Raw genomic sequence first — 17,929 nt, forward strand, 5'->3', positions numbered from 1 at the left:
CAGCACACATAGGGGCCATCTTGAAATGGGAAGATACGAGAACCGATTCCCATGAATGCGCAGCACAACGAAAAAAAAATATTAATTTTCGAGGGAAGCTGATTATCTTTAAAGGCAGCCCGCAGTGTACATTTTATTTATTTGTTCTTTAATGCATTAGGAAACGCCAGTAAATCCAAGCAATCGCTACTTTTTGCTCAGTTGTGCGCACCGTAAATAATTCGAAATAGAGGTATTAAAATATCACTCCTGCACTGTTATGAAAGTGGAGACGAAAGGAAAGGGCGCTTGCTCACATAATATTCTATGGCAGGACCGGAGGCTCAGATTATGCTTTCTCAATTTCTTTACTACTCAAACAGCAGCAAATGAGAAAAAAGTAAACATTACACAAAACTACATTTCCCATGAGGCTTTGAACCACGCCACCTTAATCAACCAATAACATGTGAGGTTAACCTACAAAATAATGAGGCACCATCTTGGCTTCCTCTTTCTTTGCTGCTCCGCAGTCAAGGTAAGTGCCTACTTATTTTGCTCATGTGATAATTGGTTTTTCTATTAATGCGATTTTATTATTTATGGTTTATTGTTATAATCTTTGTGTGCTTCACTCGTGGGTTAGTGATTATTCTGTAGAGCTCTCGCGCCGTGCCCGGCACTGCCGATCGCGCCTTATTTCATGTTCTTTCCTCAGCACGTGTGGCGCTGTAATCAGGCATTGGTTTAGTTTATTTTCACTAGTTATTTTGCCCCTTTAGTGTTTAAACTTGGTGTTATACTCACAAAGCGAGTTTTGCCTGGGTGTGCTTCACGCGCGGATGGGGATTGGCCCCCCGCATTCAGGGAGCGAGATGCACGTTGTAATCCCGCCCCGGAAGCCTGCGTGAGTCTCGGGAGCCTGCACGCGTCTGTGCACGCGTGCAGCCCCTAGTTCAGAGCTGGAAAGATGCCTATCCGGGCTGGCTTGGGGATCATATGCAGCAAGCAGTCGGCGGAGCCGGTACCGGCCCATTAAGTCAGACAAATCTTTTTCATCTAGCGTTGGGTGCATATATTAACCCCTGAACTCCCAGTTGCTGGGATTTTCAATTTTTGGAGACCCTGTGCTGAATAGGCATACAGGGTTTTACACCCTCCATTAGTCCTATCAGCAAGGGAATATTTTGGCACCTGTGCGACCCCCACTGCCCCAGCTTTGCTCCCGACCGACGCACAGTCTCTTTGAGAGTTCTGGGTTGTAAAATTTGGCTTCTCTCTGGAGAAAATATTTGAGTTATATATATTTAATTATATATTACTGTAATATGTCAGACTGCGACGTCTATGAGGAGGAGGTGGCTGCCTTTGATGCCCATGATGAAGATGGTTATTACTATGAGGACTCAATGGAAGCTATCATTGATAAAAAAAACTTGATTCTAAATTAGATAAAGTCCTCTCTTCCGCTCTACTGCCTATTTCACAATGTCTGGAACAACTAGTGGGTAATACCCCGGTTCCCTCTGATAATCAGACGCCCACCCCTCTTCCCGAGCCACCTGGACTTCCCTGGCCTTATGTTAAGGTCTACTCCAAATTGAGCAGTTCCAAAGAACAGGCTATGGGGGACCTCCCTGCCCCCTCTTCACCTACCCCTACCTACTCTATTCCTCCCACTACTGCTACGGACACAGACACTGATTCCTCCCAAGAATCCCGACCCCGCAAACGTGCCATGAAGCACAAACACTCTTCCCCGCCCACCCTTTCTCCTTTGATCCTTCGGACATCGTCCATCCCCGATCCTCAGACTGGGCTCCGGCCCCGGCAGTGGCTGAATATATGCAAACACACTTGCGCAAGAGCTTCGATAAAGAAGTTAGAGCCCGGCTTAAATCAGAATGTTCCCGCCCTGACCCGGCTCACAAGGTGGCCGTTACTCCTGATATTGATTCATTAATGACCACTTTAAAAAAAAAATATAAGAAAGATCCTAAGAAGGGCATAGATCGGCCCCTCAGGGCATGCCAGAATAAGTTATTGGATGTTGCAGGGCCCCTGGCAAAAATCCTCGAATTGGCCCTTTATGTACAAGAGACTGGGGCTGCTATTCACCCGGAGGTCCTGGCGGAGTGGACCCAAAGGGCAATTTGTCTCCTGGACAACGCCAACTGCGCCCTCTCGTCCGAAAGGCGCAAGTCTGTTCTTTTGTGCATTGACCCACAACTGGTTGAGTTGGCCACGGCCGAACCAGGCCCTCTAGTGGAGGGACAGCTTTTTGGGGAGAAAGTTGTCAAGGATATAGCGAAGTTCTTCAGTACCTTTGCATCCTTGGACAAGTCACAGTCATCGCTCAAAAGGGTTGTTCACCCAGTCTCTGGCAGGGTCGGTCATGGCAGGGGACGCTCGACGGGCCTGTACACCAATCCAAGTCACCAGCGAGGTTTCGCACCCCGGCACAGAGGGCATACCCAGGAGCCAGAACAGGCAGGTTTCTACCCCTCCATGTCCCGAGGCTTCCGTGGCCGATTCAACAGAGGCGTCAACAGGGGTACAAGAATTTTGACGCCAAGTCATCAGGTATGTCCGCCAGTCTTTCCAAGGATTCCCCTTGGGGGCAGATTGTTGCATTTTGTGATGAATTGGACACAGCTGACCACAGATGTGTCGTAAATAAAATATTACGCGTTCGGAATTTCTATATATCAATATGATCATGCATGAAGCAAGAGGCTGAGTCCGTGGTATCAGGTTCAAAAGGGCTTTATTCAAATAACTCGAGTTATAGGGAGAATAGGTCCATCACCACAAGGGATCAGGAAGGGTCTTCTCAGAGTATTCTCAAAATATTCTCAAACTTTATTCACAGAGTACAGTATATATACGTTGTAATAATATACGTAAGCAGGAGTGCTTCAGGCGGAGCAAGAGAGAATGAGATAAGAGCATGTGGGTGTGTAAGTAGGCCTGAAGGTGGGCGTCCACTTGATGATAATAGGTAAGTGTCATAGGTGGGTGGATGCCTGGAGGGGGTTGCGTGATCAGCTGGAACTTTACTGGAACTTTGCCTTACTTGTGCTCAACTCGAGCATGACGTGTAACTGACGTGTGAAAGGGTTGCTATGCAACCGGGGAGTCTGGAGTCTGGAAGTGAGGCCTTCAGTGTCAGGGCGACCAGCACATCTTGTTTTATCTGATATCTAAAGTCTGGAGCAGGGACTGATTTGTGACATAGGTTGCCCATCACCAAGAGCCAATGTGGCATCTATTTCTTCATTTACTGCTAAAGTCTTACATGGGGGCTATGGGCTTTTCACTGACGTGAGCTTTGTAATCACATGAAAAGAGACAGAAAGGCTAGGCTTTCTCCTTTGCAGATGGGTCGTGTTTATTCCTCCTTCCCCAGGCAGGAATGTGGTTTCGGTAGGAGTAAGCAGATAACCGTGCTCAATACTGTCTCGGCACCTCGGTCGGGGCCCCTTTGGCTGAGGCCCAAGTGTGCAAGGCCAAGGATACGCAGCTGCAGCTTTCAGAGCGTTCTGAGGCCTGAAACCTCTTTTCGGCTCTGGCTGAGCCACAATAATGGAAATGCGGGAAAACATGATGCAAAACGTGTAGGCCTCAGAGCAGATTTGTCGTTTCTCTCATGGGAGACTGGATGATGGCAGGCCACGTTATAGCATAAGCATCATGATAGACAGGCCATGGAGGGGAAATACATAGGTTACATGTATGTGCACATGAGTGACGGGAAACACACGGGGACACATAGGCCTCATGATATTTTAATTTCCTCATTCCCTCCTTGTCCCCTAGTGGACCCTCATGTCACATCTATTCTCATGAGACAGTCAATCTGTTCTTGCAGCATTATTTTTCCATTTTCAATGCTTTGTAAATGGGGATGTGGAACACATGTAGTAGCACACAGGCCGCAAATGGCCGGGCCACACTGTAGACATAGGCAACAACTGAATATCATCAGTAGTATTAGTCCACAGACGGTCTGCACTTTCCATCCCCATGCCGATATTACTCCCCAGAGCCAACTGGACCAAGTCCACGTGCCTGGATCTTGGTGTATGCTTTGGGCAATCTTGTGGAGTCTTGTTATTGCTTTGTATACAGACGGTGCGTTATTAGGAATGAAAACGCAACAGCTGGAACCGATGACCCTACAGGCCCCGCCCCTATCCGCCAGGATGACGTCAAGAACAAGACGATTCTGAAGAACGACCATTCTCATAGCAGACTGTTCCTGGGTCAAGTTCCCCAGGGCTGATGCAGTCTCATTAGCAACTGTTTCTAGAATCCTTGTTAGCCTGCGGATAAGTTTACTATTCTGGACGGGACCTATGAAGAAAAAGAATCCTTTGTTGAAATCTGTATATTGTTCCCAAGCTGTTTCAGTCTGGTCAATGCCAGAGGCATCGAGCCCTCGTCTGTGTCTGATAAGTGTTAGTTGGAGATTTTGATGATAATTCAATGGGGCCAAGAAAACGGGTGGTAAAAGAAATGATATATAGCACGTCCCACCCCAGTCTAAGGGCAGTTGCACATAGGCTGTCTGGCCACAAATAAAGTAGGTGTGTCGTGATGCTCTGAAGTAAGACTTTCCTTTGTCTTTAAACACTATTATAGTGTTACACTCGCTGTGCCCCAAATGTACTGAGCCTTCTTTTCTGACACATAAGTTGCCTTTTACTGGTAGGACTGTAATTGAGGATGGACCTAAATTGTGTATGGGCTTGACATTCAACACTATAAAGTCGAGGGTCGCATTTCCTTGCAGATACTCTTCATTTTCTAGATCTGTACCTTTCCTTTGGGGAAGACCTTCTTCATCTGGGAAACATGCTTTATTCATGACTTTATTCAAGTTACCCCATACCCAGTCACCTCTACACTCCTTGTCTTGACATTCTTTGGCATCACCGTTGATGGATGTCATTAAGGCAAACCATGCTCCGCAAGAACCATTATGGGAGAATGGAAAAGGGAAAAGAGGCAACACTCCCTTCACCTTCTGATACGGGGGAAGTCGGCCACAGACCCAGCAGTCTGTAGCATTGCTAGTCTGATGTGAATGGTGCAGCATCTGAATAAAGGTATTGTTGCGTAAGGCAAGTCGATACGATAGCTCATGGGATGGCAGATCACTAAATGTGTGCTTTTTGGTATCGTTAGTGGAAGAGTGTAAGAGTGAGGCAATAGGAGGAAAAATAGCATGTAGTATTAAGCTGATACATATCATCGTGATGCACAGAAGAAATAGAAAAATCAAAGTCACTATACATCTACCACGCAATATTTTACAGTATTTGCTTTTCATCTTGCTCTTTTTCTCATCAGTAGTGTCCAAGATCTTATGCAAGCCAGAATACATGTTCAACCGCTTCACCACCTAGTGGACTTAATTGATCAAACGGGTTCTGACTTTTTAGATCTAAGTTTAGCTTTGTACTCCTGCTGGGGAGTCTTCTCTAACAAAGGGGGCTCAAAGTCTGAAAAGTGTGTGTCCTTTTTAAACGAATCGTTATTTCCAAAGTAGCGTTTACAATGATGAAGATGAACCCATCCTTTCCGTCCTTCGACTTTGACAGCGGTCCTCGTGGTCAATAATACCAACTTGGGCGTCTTCCACCTCGGCTCAAGAGGGCTCGTTCTATCAAAGTTCCGTATTAATACGAAATCCCCAGGAGCGAGGGAATGTTCCTTGACCTGGGTGTTGTCAGGGAAGGCGGCAGCAACCTGCGAACGACAAGAGAGTAGTGCAGACATCAAGGAAGCCAGGTAATCTGTCAGCATGTTACTATCAACATCAGTGATCTTTTTAGGCATTGGAGTGCCCCACATATTCGGTGGTCTACCAAAGACCACTTCATAGGGAGATAAGCCTGTTCTAGAATGGGCTACTATTCGCATGTAAAAGAGGGCAACCGGCAGGGCTACCATCCAATCTACACCTTTGTCTGCGCAATTCTTTGCTAGTTTTATCTTTAAGGTCTGGTTGTGTCTTTCTACAAGGCCTGCTGCCTCAGGATGTCGTACACAATGGAACTTCCAGGTATACCCTAACAGAAGGGACACCTGTTTCATGAGTTCAGAGGAGAAAGGCTGACCGTTGTCGGAATATACGACACGCGGTAATCCATAACGTGGGAAAAACTCTCGCACCAATTGTCTGGCGGTAGTTACAGCAGTATAATCAGGAACTGGATAGGCCTCTGTCCATCTTGATAGTGAACATACTACTACCAGGACATATTTGTACCCTCTACATCTGTCCATTTGGATATAATCCATTTGGAGGACTTCAAAAGGATGGTCAGGTGGATGGAATCCACCTTGTTCCATTGGAATGCCTTTACCTGGATTGAATTGGCAACAGATCATACATGTTCTGACCTTTTGTTTCGCTGCTGCACGCAGGTGCTTGTTGAACCATATATTCTGTAAGCTGTCTAGCATTGCTTTCTCTCCTAGGTGTGCAGGACTATGTGCGGTATTTATGATCACTTGTACCATCGAATCAGGAAGAAACCATGTTTCTTTACCCTTAGTCATCCAACCCTGATCAGTCAGTACCCCTCCTTGTTCCGACCATTTCTTTAATTCGTCTAGAGTAGCATGTGTCTGTATGTCTTGTACATCCTTGGAAGGATCCCTGACTGTCATGGCTTTGGTCATTGATGGTACCTGTGATTTTGTCATGTCTAGTGGGGTCTGTTTAGCTGTTCGGTCTGCCAGATCATTGCCTTGAGAAATAGTATCTGTGGCTTTAGTATGTGCTTTGCATTTCAGGATAGCTATGGCTGTAGGTAAATGTATAGCTTCCAGAAGGGCTTGAATAAGGGGGCCATGCTGTATCTTGGCCCCGTGAGAGGTCAAGAAACCTCTTTACCTCCATAGTACTCCGAAGTCATGAACTACCCCATATGCGTATTGTGAGTCAGTGTAAATGTTTACTCTCAGGTGCTTAGCTCTTATGCACGCTTGTGTCAGAGCGATGAGCTCTGCTGCTTGTGCTGACAGTATGTCTATTCTTTTAGTCTCTATGATTTCAGTAGCAGTAGTCACTGCATATGCTGCCACTAATTCTCCCGCCCCCGTCCTCATACATGAACCGTCAACATAGAGTGTTAGGTCAGGGTCTGGGAGTGCAACATCTGTCAAGTCTTGTCTTGGTTTAGTCACGGTATGTATTACTTCAACACAGTCATGTGGGGAAACGTTTTCTGTACTGGAGGGCAAAAGAGTAGCAGGATTCAGTATGTTGCATCGTCTGATCTCTATGTGTGGTTGAAATAACGTCAGCTCATAACCTGTCAGTCTCGCTACAGTCAGGTGTTGGGTTTGTGTTCGGTTCAAGAGAACCTCTACTGCGTGTGGTACTTGTACTGTCAAGGGGTGGCCCAGCACTATCGAGTCACTTTGTCTTATGGCTAAGGCAGTTGCTGCAACAGATTTTAGGCACGCAGGCAAAGCCTGTGCTACTGGGTCCAATGTACTAGAAAAATAAGCACAGGGCTTGTGTTTTCCTGCATGATCTTGTGTGAGGACAGATAGTGCTGTTCCATCCCGCTCTGTCACAAAAAGCATAAAAGATTTGTTGTAATCAGGGATGGCTAAAACTGGTGCTTGACATAAAGCTCTTTTTAATTCTTCAAATGCCACAGTATGTTCTTGTGTCCAAGGGAGGACTTTAGTAGAAGCTACCTCCTGTGTCGTCAACTGTATTAGGGGCTTGGCTATGTAAGCATACTGGGGAATCCACTGCCTGCAATATGAAGTGAGGCCAATGAATGCACGTACCTCCTTTTGTGTCTTGGGCCGTGAAAGGCCAGAAATCAATTGAATACGTTCTGGTGTCAGTCGCCTACCCTCCTTGGATAGCAAGTGCCCAAGGTACGCCACTTGCTGTTCACAGAATTGTAACTTCGAAGGGGACACTTTGTGCCCCTTGTCAGCTAGGAAGTGTAAAACAGTGAGTGATGCATTTTCACAGTCAGTTTCTGATCGTGCAGTGATGAGAATGTCATCTACATACTGTATCAGTGCTGTAGTGGTAGGCATGTGAACACCGTCTAGTTGTCTTTTGAGTGCCTGACTGTAGATGCTAGGACTTTCCGTGAAGCCCTGTGGTGCTCTTGTGAATCTGAAGCTACGGCCTTTTAAACTGAAACCGAAAAGATATTGGCTGTCCGGATGTATTGGGATACTGGAAAAGGCGTTCTTCAGATCGATAACTGTAAAGAACGTAGCCTTCGCATCAATGGCAGTCAATAATGAAGAAATGTCCGGGACCACAGGGTACTGCGGCACCACACATTTGTTTAATTCTCGCAGGTCCACAACTAATCTATAGACAGGTGATGTATTGGGATCAGTTCTTTTAAGAATAGGAAGAACAGGTGAATTGCATATGTTTGAATCTGTCTCTATCACCACCCCTTGTGCGATGAGTTCATCGATTATTTTCAGCAACCCTACTTCAGCCTCAGGTGGAATCTTGTATTGTCTAATCCGTGGCAGCACCACTCCTTCCTTGAGGGTGACCTGGTATGGTGTAATGTTCATGAAACCTACGTCAGTCGGGCCTTGTGCCCATAAGTGCTGTGGTACATTTTGAAGCCTGATGTCAATGTCTTTCATTACAAAATGGCCCTTGAAATCACGTAAATACAGTCGCACTCCTTCTGGCAAGCAACAGATAATTGCTCCCAGTTCCTTTAACGTTTTTATGCCAAGTAAGTTTTCTGGACATGATTTAGTAAGCAGTAAGTCTGTTGTATGTATTAGTGGACCAACTCCTAAAGAAACTGGTTCTGAAACCTCATTGATAATAGGCTTTCCTGAAAAGCCCAGGGATATACTCTTTGAGCCCGAGAGGGGTGCCCCTGGAAGCTCGGAATGACTGATGGTAGTTCTACTCGCCCCAGTGTCAATCAAAAACTTTTTATTTTGTCCTAGTAAACGTGCATGCACATAGGGACCCGCTTGGTCCACAGGAACCGGAATAAGGGGCAAGTCGAATTCCCTCTCTGGGCTGCTTCATGAATATGCTTGGTATTCTGGATAGTCAGTCTGAGCGTGCTTATACATTTGTGTTGTGGCGTGGGCTGGTGCAGGTGCATGGACAGGCGGCGGCGGTGGTGGAAACGTATCTGATGTCTGATGTGTGTTATTTTCTTTGGGAGGATAAGGATGTGGCTTTGTTTTACCTATAGCTATATTGTGTTTCAGGACTGCACATTCATTTACGAAGTGGCCTGGCTTTTTGCAATAATTACAGGTCCCATTACTTTGTTTCGTGCTATTCTTGTTCGTGTTTGTGTTTGCCGGTGTCGATTGGGCCACCAGCATCTTCATCTTTGTGTCTTTCATGCGTCTCTTTTCCTGGTCGTGTTCTTCTCTAATTCTGTTCTGGTGGTATTGTAACATCTGTAACATTTGGGAAGGGCTGTTTGCTTGCCAAGTACTCTCAACCTTCAGTACCCTATACTTTACCTCTGGTAGAGAATTTTCTACTAGTTTGCTCACAAAAAGATGGGGATATGAATCGCTACCGGGCTTAAGACCACTATTGATAGTCAAACACTTCTCAAACCTAGAGTAAAAATCGCTAGTGTCCTCGTCTGGTTTCTGTTTACAGGCTGAAATAGCATCCCAGTCTTCTTTCTTCGTAATTAATAATCTGGGCAAAACTTGTACAAGGAGTTCAGGTAGGTCTTTAGCTCGGGGACCCAGACCAACCCCCGGGCCTCTTCCCTCTTCCTCCCTTTCCAACAGATCCCAGCTGAGCCTTTACTCTCCCACCTCCCATTCCTGTCCTTTCAGCTTCTCGTAAATACCAGCAGGCAATAGTACTTTTAATAACTTTAGAATGTCAGCATATGTATATTCTCCTAAGCGAAGAATGTCTTTTAGTTCTCGGTGAAAACCCCCCGGGTCTTTATCATGAGATGGTAACATTTTTTTCATTTCCAGTATCTCTAATTTTGACAAGGGGGTGTAGACATACACCTGTTGTAGTTCATTATTTGCATCCTTTACAGGATGAACCTCTCGTAGGGGGTTCAGCTTGTCGTATGTCTGTCCCTTAACCTGTGGTGGAGCGGGAAGCAGGGACCTAGTCACGTATACTATATACTTGTGTCGCTGATCCAGAATGACATTAATCAGTTCAGTACCCATGTTCATCCACCTGTCTAGTATTATGTCGTCCAGCAACTTATACAATAGACCAGGACCAGAATATTGACTCTCATATAACGTGATCAAATGTTGGACCATGTAAACACCAGCTATGCGCTGTTCGTTTGGTGGGAGGCTCAAGAACGTTTGTGCTACGATATCATTATTATATATGTCATATTGGGATATCCACAGGGTGGCTGACCGTGCTAATTCATTTTCGGTCGGGGTGAGGGGCTGATCATTACCTAACCATTTATTCACCGCTTTTTCGGTGATCTGGAACAAACTTTCAAGGGAATATCTTTCTTTTATGGCAGTTCCCTGTTTACGGTGATTGAGGCCCTTGGGCCTTTCGAATCGCCGGGCATGGCCCACATAATGTATTCTGTCTTTGTCCCCTGCTTCGTCATCAGATTATAACTCAGCCTTTTCGTTCGGGCCTCCTTCGTGTGACGCTATTATTGCCTTTCGGATTTTGGTCAACATGTTATCTGTCTGGCCTGATTTATCATGCTGACCGGCATCTATGCGATCACTCCAACCAATATAACAACGGTCTACGTCCCCGTCGCCTTCTTCTTTTTCCCTGATCAGACAATTAATTAGGAAGCGAAGGATATAGTTCTTAATAATTACCTTTCTATTTTGTACAGCTTCTGCTATGCACTCAGAACCTTCCCCTGTTCTTATGAATGTGCACATTTTCTTTAGATGTTTATCCATATCTGGTAGTTTTTCCAAATCTGCGATTGCTCGTCTAAGCCGTAGTGAAAACACAAGCATTCGGCCCTTTCCTGGATCTGGGTCATATATACATTCGGAGATGTCTACTTTTACTGTCGGCCCTCCTCCTGATGTTGCCCCGGATCCTCCCTCCCCGCCGTCCTCGAGCTCCTGGAGCTGTTCTTGCGTTGGGGGTGCAGGGAAAAATCCGTCCACGTATGCTGGTGGGGATTCCTCTAGGTAGGTGTTAATGAACGTTTCGGATGCTGTTTGTTTTATTTTTCGAGGTACTTGCGGTGGCACTCTAACTGGTCTTTCTACTGGGGCCACTTTTGCTAGTTCCTCTGAAAGGACGGGGTAAATACCAGCAACAACAGTATTTCTTTCTCTTTCAGCCTGCTCTCTTTTTACCCGCTCCCCTTCCTCCTGTAATTTCTTTTCTTTGGCTTTTTCAGACTCCTGTCTACTTCTCTCTGCTTTGTGGAACTCTTTCTCTGTTCTTCTATGTGACTCCTTGCGCCATAACTCAATGGCGTCCTTCTGAGCAGGTCTAGATTTTCTCTTCCATATCTCTTCCTCTACCTTCATAATGTATTCCGCATCCCACGTTCCCGTAATGGGCCATTTATACTTTGTCTCTAAATCCTTCGTGTAATCCACCCATACTTCTAAAAACAACACGGCATCTAAACCATGCTTACAGTACATAAAATGTCCAGGTGTGTCTCTAGGCGGAATGTTAACTGGTTCCTCTAGTACACCTTTTCTGGTACATATCTTACGCAGTTTTGAAAATAACGGCATGTTGGAATGTAACCGAAAACAAAAATCACAATGAACAAAAACCCAAAAATCACAATGAAACAAACTTACACAAAAACCTGACACATTCAAACCTAACTGAACCTTACTAAGACAATAACATTCATACAGTTATATCGGTGCACCTGAAAACTTGGACTTTAATTCTTGAAAACATTAATTCTTGAATGCATGCTCTTGAACATACCGGTCTCACAAGTGAGACACGTCTTTACCGTGTTCATTAAATGAACCCGTCATTATTGCAGCCCCCATGAGAAACTCACTGGGAAGCAGAACTTGAACTTGAACTTGAAGGCCTCGGACACTTGACGCTGCGCAGGGAATGGCGTATCTTAGGTGGATCTCTAGAAACCTCGGACACAGCTCTCTCGCAGGGTGGGCTCTGGGTCGGGACGATCCGCAATCCTCACCGCCTCGTATGGATGCCTGGTCGCAGTCCGTCTCCTTCGTTGGCCTGAGGGAGTTGGCGGGAAAACCCGCGGCGTGTACACTCGAAGTCCGTCACGGCTGTGGAAGGGGGCAAAACTGGACCTTCATCTCCGGCGCATGGGGAAGGAGATTTGTCCCTGTTCGGGCGCCATTAATGTCGTAAATAAAATATTACGCGTTCGGAATTTCTATATATCAATATGATCATGCATGAAGCAAGAGGCTGAGTCCGTGGTATCAGGTTCAAAAGGGCTTTATTCAAATAACTCGAGTTATAGGGAGAATAGTTCCATCACCACAAGGGATCAGGAAGGGTCTTCTCAGAGTATTCTCAAAATATTCTCAAACTTTATTCACAGAGTACAGTATATATACGTTGTAATAATATACGTAAGCAGGAGTGCTTCAGGCGGAGCAAGAGAGAATGAGATAAGAGCATGTGGGTGTGTAAGTAGGCGTGAAGGTGGGCGTCCACTTGATGATAATAGGTAAGTGTCATAGGTGGGTGGATGCCTGGAGGGGGTTGCGTGATCAGCTGGAACTTTACTGGAACTTTGCCTTACTTGTGCTCAACTCGAGCATGACGTGTAACTGACGTGTGAAAGGGTTGCTATGCAACCGGGGAGTCTGGAGTCTGGAAGTGAGGCCTTCAGTGTCAGGGCGACCAGCACATCTTGTTTTATCTGATATCTAAAGTCTGGAGCAGGGACTGATTTGTGACATAGGTTGCCCATCACCAAGAGCCAATGTGGCATCTATTTCTTCATTTACTGCTAAAGTCTTACATGGGGGCTATGGGCTTTTCACTGACGTGAGCTTTGTAATCACATGAAAAGAGACAGAAAGGCTAGGCTTTCTCCTTTGCAGATGGGTCGTGTTTATTCCTCCTTCCCCAGGCAGGAATGTGGTTTCGGTAGGAGTAAGCAGATAACCGTGCTCAATACTGTCTCGGCACCTCGGGCGGGGCCCCTTTGGCTGAGGCCCAAGTGTGCAAGGCCAAGGATACGCAGCTGCAGCTTTCAGAGCATTCTGAGGCCTGAAACCTCTTTTCGGCTCTGGCTGAGCCACAATAATGGAAATGCGGGAAAACATGATGCAAAACGTGTAGGCCTCAGAGCAGATTTGTCGTTTCTCTCATGGGAGACTGGATGATGGCAGGCCACGTTATAGCATAAGCATCATGATAGACAGGCCATGGAGGGGAAATACATAGGTTACATGTATGTGCACATGAGTGACGGGGAACACACGGGGACACATAGGCCTCATGATATTTAAATTTCCTCAGATGCTTGGGCCATCCACACTGTTCAGGGTTACTAGATAGAGTTGATAGACTCCCCTTGCCAAGTGACCCCTCCTCTTCCACTCCTTTTTTCCCTACAAGAGCAAGCTTTTATTGGCTCTGAGCTTCAAGAGCTTTTGGCTAAGCAAGCTATTGCCGTAGGACCCTTCATTCCCGGTGGGTTTTGTAGCAACGTTTCCCTGGTACAAAAGAAGTGAGGAGGTCAGAGATTAGTTTTAAATCTCAGGGAGTTCAACCACTTTGTGGTATACAGCCACTTCAAGATGGAGGGTATCCATCTGTTGAGAGATCTTCTTTTGGAGAACGACTGGATGGTCCGGTTGGACCTAAAAGATGCCTACCTCACGGTCCCCATTTGCCCTTCCCCTCAGAAATTTCTCCAATTCTCCTGGAAAGGGCAATGGTACCGGTATCTTTCCCTCCCCTTCGGCCTGTCATCCGCCCCTTGGGTCTTTACCAAGCTGTGAAAGCCGGTGTTCACTCGGCTGCGAGAGATAGGAGTTCCCATGATCGTCTATCTCGACAACATGTTAATTCTGGCACAGGATCAAACCTCCTGCTCACACATTTGGGGTGGACGACCTCCCTGTTACAAGAGTTAGGGTTTGTGATAAATCTCAAGAAATCGATGACCGTCCCGAGTCAGCAAATGGACTTTCTGGGGTTTCAGATAAATTCGATCACCGCACAGTTACTCCTGCCCATAACCAAGATCAAATTGATAAAGAGAGAGATCCGCTCTACTCTGTCGAAGCAACTGATCTCGTTGAGAGTGTTAGCGAGAATTGTAGGCCTGCTGGCCTCATCCATTCAGGCCATCTTCCCAGGTCCCCTTCACTACAGGGCACTACAACGCCTCAAGATTTATTATCTTCAAAAAAGGTATTCGTACGACCACCTGATTCCCTTGTCTCCAAAGGCTCAGGAGGAACTTCTATGGTAGTTAGATCACATGGAAGCGTGGAATGGCAGGGCCATTTTCGGCACCTCCCTAGACGTCGTCATAGAGTCTGACGCCAGCCGTTGAGGCTGAGGCGCAAGATGTGGAGACTTTGCCACCGGCGGACGATGGTCCGCCGACGAGTTAAAGTTACACATCAATTGTCTGGAGCTGTTAGCATCCTCCTTTGCCATAAAATCAATCTTCCCCCCTGAAGAGCAATTATTGCATCCTTCTCAGGATGGACAATGTGTCGGCGGTGCGTTACATCAATCGCCTGGGAAGGACGAAATCCCGACTGTTGGCAAACATTGTGAGGGACTTTTGACATTTATGCCTGGATCAGAAGATCAGTGTGATAGCGAAATATCTGCCCGGCAAGTTAAATCAAATAGCGTATTGGAACTCCAGGTTCCTGAGGGACTTCGGCGATTGGAGACTCCATCCTTCGCTTTTTGTAGAGATCAGTATTATGCCAGGTCCCTGCAGGATAGACCTTTTTGCTTCTCGCCTCAATGCTCACCTCCCACTACTCTTCAGCTGGAGACCGGACCCGATGGCGATGGGAATGGACGCGTTCCTTCAACATTGGGGGTCTCAGAAGAATTATGCGTTTCCCACTTTTGCTCTGATTCCGAGGGTGGCGGGCCAGGTCCGTCGACAGGGAACGTCCTTAGTCTTGGTCACACCATTGTGGAAGACTCAGTTGTGGTTTCTGACACTGTTGAAGTTATCAGTGGATCTTCCTTTTCAGCTACCTGTGTTCCCGTTGCTTCTCCAGGACCCAGTAGGATCTCCTCATCCTCTGGTTTTGCAGAACCAGTTATCCCTCATGGTTAGGATGATCTCAGGAGACACAACAGAATTAAGGGCCTTTCATTGACGGCTGCCGAGTTTATGCACCAAACTTGGGCTCCAACCACCCGCAAACGATATTCGGCTTCCTGGAAGCGATGGGTTGGTTGGTGCCTTCAATGACAGGTGGATCCTGTGGGATCAGATGTGAAGGAAGTATTAAACTTTTTATCTGAATGTGCGGAATCAGGTCTTGCATACAGGTCTGTTAATTATTTCAGGTCAGCCCTCTCGGCTGAACACACTCACATAGATGGGAAGCCGGTGGGGATGCATCCCCTGGTGTGCAAGTTGCTGAAAGGTATCAGAGTGACTTGTCCGCCTTGCCCCAGATACACTTCTTTGTGGGGTGTTTCTAAAGTCTTGTCTTTATTGGAATCTTGGCCTCATAACAAAGACTTATCGTTGAAACAACTGTCCGCTAAACTTACTATGTTACTGTGTTTAATCTCCTGTAGAAGAGTTTCTGATATGCAGACTTGGCAGGAAGGATGTTTTCTCCGCAGGGTGTGTCTTTCATCATCTCTAGGAGGACTAAGACCATGTCACGTTCGGTTGAGTATCCTACCTTTCCTCACAATGACAAATTATATGTCTTAAAATGTTTAAAAGTTTATGAAGAGCGCACACTAGCTTATAGGACAGATCCCTTGGGTCAATTCTGTTCGCAATACAAAAGCCGTTTTGTCTAGTTTCAGCGGCCACCTTGGCGCGTTGGGTCAGGTGGGTTATGTCTGAAGCAGGGATTGATGTTTCTGTTTATGGTGTGCACTCCACAAGAGGCATACATTCTGGGGTCTCGCTTAGAAGACATTTTGAAAGCGGCAGATTGGTCTTCGGACTCAATGTTTAAAGTGTTTTATTATAAACCTATTACACATGTTTCCTCTGTTGTTGTTGGTCAGCTTTGAACTAGCATAATCTGAGCCTCCGGTCCTGTCATAGAATACAAAATATTCCAGCTATCGCCACAAGAAATTTAGATACTATTAAGGACACGTAGGCGAGGATTATCCCTCCTGTTGGGACAGGTAAGATGTCAACTGTCATGTTGCAAGATGTTAACCATGCAATGTTACTTTTTCCCACCCTGGATTCCCTATGTTCAAACTTGTTTCTGTTTCAGGAACTGATTCCAAACAGAATTAAACCTATGATGATCTGTGGAATGGATCTCCTCCTCGTTGGAGGATGACTGTCGTATCCAAGACCATGGGACGTGCTCTCTGTTGAGAGTTGGATTTTATGTTATTGCTCTCCGTTGAGAGCCATTGACTGTTTGCCTTTTTTTCGGACACTTTACAAACTGGTTTTGCAAAGAAAGAGGAAGCCAAGATGGTGCCTCATTATTTTGTATGTTAACCTCTCATGTTATTGGTTGATTAAGGAGGCGTGGTTCAAAGCCTCATTGGAAATGTAGTTTTGTGTAATGTTTATTTTTTTCTCATTGGCTGCTGTTTGAGTAGTAAAGAAATTGAGAAAGCATAATCCTCGCCTCCGTGTCTTTAATGGAATCTAAAATTCTTGTCGCAACAGCTGGAAAATTTTGTATTCTTCTCTACCTTTCTGTGTCCCAAAAGATGAAGAACAAAAAAGTATGGAGGGATAAATCTCTCATTTATTTGCGTACAAGGCACAATTAATTACCCTGACGTTTATCAATAGTTTTTCGACCAACAAATACCAATGATTATATACACATGCCATTGGGCAGGTCTCTGGCACACCAATTGATTTCACAAAAATTAATCAAAAAGCATAAACAATAATACATACATGTATAAATTTCACAAACAAACATACAAGTGTACATATATATACACTACATACAATTTCTACAATACCCTAACAATTAAACGTACTAGTGTACAAATCATAAGCCTGAGTGGTACACGAAGAGATAGTCCTATTCGCACATGAGATATCACACCTCTCCATCTTTTCATTATGTGCGTACACAACCTTTAAACATGTTTACACTGATTGGACTCCTCAATTATAGCTGTCGACGCAGTCACGTTTCAGCCGTCAATTTCTTCCGGCCTCCTCAGGACAAGGGTACAACAATAGCTGCTAATTACACCACACTGACAGAGCAAAGCTCTTAGCAGGCAACAACGCGTCCTCGCGCTGCTTGGGGCAGGCTTGCGGGCTAGCTTAGCTCGCTCAGCTGGCTACAATGTAGATCATTCATCCGACACCCCAGCGCAGCTCATATGATTCACTCAGGAAGTCTTCACTAGAGTTATTGCACAATCGCTACTGCCGAGTTAGCATGCCAGGACACACTGTCTTTGAGACCCACACCTATAGGACGCGGGCAAGCGCGGCAATGGCATAGTTTAACTCAGTGCTTAATTTGCAGAAGTGATTAGCACCAGCAATGGTTTTTAGAGACCGGTACTTATTTTTTACCATCAGTCTTTGATCACAAGCAAAAGAGAGAAAATCAGAAAATCGAGAAAAGCGGGAGACAGAAAAATATTGAAATCGTGACTAAGTTTAAAGCAGGGTTGACAAGGAATCTGCAGAAAGAGGCAATGTAGGGTGGAGAAAGAAAGAGTCATGAGCTGGAATCAAAATGAAGAAGCCAGTGCTTAATTTGAGCTGGTGGTTTCTATACTCAGCACCTCCACTTAATTGCCAACACTAGTACTTATGACTGTCTG

General features: G+C 45.7%; 1 long non-coding RNA gene across 1 annotated transcript; it reads left to right on the top strand.

The window, feature by feature from the left end:
* Positions 1 to 444: 444 nt before the first annotated feature.
* Positions 445 to 16,748, top strand: LOC146860233 (uncharacterized). The gene is made up of 2 exons (XR_014978809.1): positions 445 to 517; positions 16,387 to 16,748. It is a non-coding gene; the product is annotated as an uncharacterized LOC146860233 (long non-coding RNA).
* The last annotated feature ends 1,181 nt before the right edge of the window (positions 16,749 to 17,929 follow it).

This window comes from Triturus cristatus, chromosome 3_1, assembly GCF_964204655.1.
Source record: "Triturus cristatus chromosome 3_1, aTriCri1.1, whole genome shotgun sequence".
Classification (NCBI taxonomy): domain Eukaryota; kingdom Metazoa; phylum Chordata; class Amphibia; order Caudata; family Salamandridae; genus Triturus; species Triturus cristatus.